At 44.8% G+C, this 2,599-nt stretch overlaps 1 pseudogene; it reads right to left on the bottom strand.

Moving 5' to 3' along the window:
* Positions 1-311: 311 nt before the first annotated feature.
* On the bottom strand, positions 312-2,063 carry LOC120850717 (annotated as a pseudogene).
* Between the last annotated feature and the right edge of the window lie 536 nt (positions 2,064-2,599).

Raw genomic sequence — 2,599 nt, forward strand, 5'->3', positions numbered from 1 at the left:
TTCTGCTGTGACGACGAAGTTTCTTCGGAGATTGCGGTGACCACGGCTGGCGCCTGAAGAAGAAGGTAAGGGCAGGAGGAGAAAACAGAGAGGTTAACCAAGGCGGCCTGCCTCGGTTGGCTACTCTGAGTTGGGGAAGGGGATGAGGGGATAAAAGGAGGAGGAAAGAAAAAAGTAGAGGAGGATGAAGGTAACACACTAGCACTCACATTAACACTGTGAGGGCAGAATCAATAATTAAGAAAATTCCGCAGTTTCCAATATGACAATAAAAACTAAGAGACTGAAAGTGCGTGCTGGATTGTCACCAATGTTCACCCAAAACACTCGAGTTTTTGTACGCGCCAGCGCGAAGTCCAGTTGCGCACGTGTACACTTACAGGAATTATAAAATGGATAGCCCTCTATACGACAACAAATAATGAACACTAGATAAGTTTTTACAAACAGAACTCGAGGCGAGTTGCTGATAAAAATCGCAGAAGGGCTTTTGCGGCCTTCTCCTCTTTAAGTGGTGAGTCCCAGGCCCCTAGTATTTTGGACGTAGTAAATGGCCGGTCGTCTAGATGTGAAAGAATCCTCTTTAGAAGTTCCCTTTCTGCATCGTAAAGTGCACATTCACATAATAAATGAGATATAGTTTCCACACAATCACATCCTGGACAGTTCGGAGTGTGTGTTTTTCCGATTCGGTGCAGAAATTCCTGTGTGTAGGAAACGCCCAGACGTAATCGGTGTATAACAGCTTCCGTTCGCTTGGGTAAATTACGTGACACACGGTATGTTAGGTCAGGATCCAGTAGATATAGAGGAGGGTAATGGTGTGCAGAGCTCTTCCAGAGACTTTGTGTTGCATTTCGAGCATGGAGATTTATCAATGAAGTGACGTCGCTTCTGGAGTAGGGTATTTCGACGTTGGGGAATAAGGTATGGGCGGAAGTCGCAGCTCCATCTGCAGCTTCATTTCCAGGTATCTTGCAGTGTCCAGGTATCTACTGGAACTCAACAGAGTGTCTCCTATCAATACATTTTTGAAGATGGCATAAAAGTTTGAAAATAATTTGTCCATTTTCACTTCGTCGCAGATATGTGCAGATGCTTTGGAGTGCAGGCTTAGAATCTGTAAACACCGTCCATGCCTGAGGTGGCTTTGTCAATATAAATCGAAGGGCTTGATGTAGGCCTACAAGTTCAGCCGCTGTTGAAGATGTCTTGTGGCTAAGGTTGAATTTTCTTGTTGTGGCATACGATGGAATCACAATGCTTGCGGTAGAACTATTTTTGACACATGATCCGTCCGTATATATGTGAGTTTTTGACGCGTGTAAACAGGCAATGGTGGATAAAGTGAGTTGTTTAAGTACTATCAATGGTGTATTTGATTTCTTCTTGATGCCTTGAATGTCAAGTTCAACAACGGGGAGAGGGAGTCTCCATGGAGGTATAGTTGGAAAAGTAAACGAGTTTATATCATCAGGGATGTATTGCTTCATTTTTGATAGTGCCATCGAATATTCTGAGTGAGGTCGCTTAAAAGTAAGATCAGCCAGTAAGTGATGACTATGATTAGTAGTATGTCTCAGATGAACTCTCAATGTTTCCTGCATCATTAGTATTTCTACAGGTGTGGCGCGTGCCTCGGCAACTGTGCCCAGAGTCGAGGCACAAGCTGGTAGGCCCAAACAGCCACGGAGGCCACGTGCTTGAACTGCTCTGAGAGCTTTGATGTTGGTTTGACACGTGCCATGTAAAATGGGAGCGCTATATCGAAGTAGGCCGACAAATAAGGCCACGTATATCTGTAATAGGGATCTTACTGTCGCGCCCCACGTGGTTCCACCGATGAAGCGGGCAAGGACACTAAAACTGGCAAGCTTTTTGCGCAAGTACAAAATATGAGGTGACCAGGTCAGACCCCTATCGATGGTTACTCCAAGAAATGTGTGGCATTTAACGTACGGTATTGTTCGTTTGCCTATCTTAAGTGGGTATTTGTCCATTCTTCGGCGGGTGAAAGCAATAGCTGCTGATTTGTCAATGGAAATTTGGAGTCCACGGGTATTAAGATAAGTTGTCATTTTCTTAAGTGCAGACTGAACCCTTGCCTTTGCTTGAACTCGTGTAGATCCAGAAGCCCATATACAGATATCATCGGCGTAGAATGATGCCTGGATGGTTGGGGGCAGTATTTTGGCGAGACGAATGAGGGCGATGTTAAATAATATAGGACTGAGGACGCCCCCCTGAGGGACACCACGGGTCACCGGATATGAAGGCGTATTTCCTTCTTTTGTAGACATAAAAATTGTTCTTCCTGTGAGGTAGCTTCTTATCCACCTATATAAGTGTCCCCCAATCCCGATTTCGCTGAGAGCCTGAAATATCGCTTCGTGAGTGACATTATCGAATGCTCCTTTGATGTCTAAGAAAGCCGCTATTGTGAATTTACGATGTGCTCGCTCCTGTTGTATGTAAGTTACAAGGTCAAGGACTCCATCGATAGAGCTCCTTCCTCGACGGAAGCCTTGCATGATTTCTGGATATATCCCTTGCTGTTCAAGATACCAATCTAGACGGCGGTGAATCATTTTTTCCATGA

Source organism: Ixodes scapularis, unplaced genomic scaffold (genome assembly GCF_016920785.2).
Source record: "Ixodes scapularis isolate PalLabHiFi unplaced genomic scaffold, ASM1692078v2 PGA_scaffold8__174_contigs__length_109621045, whole genome shotgun sequence".
Classification (NCBI taxonomy): Eukaryota; Metazoa; Arthropoda; class Arachnida; order Ixodida; family Ixodidae; genus Ixodes; species Ixodes scapularis.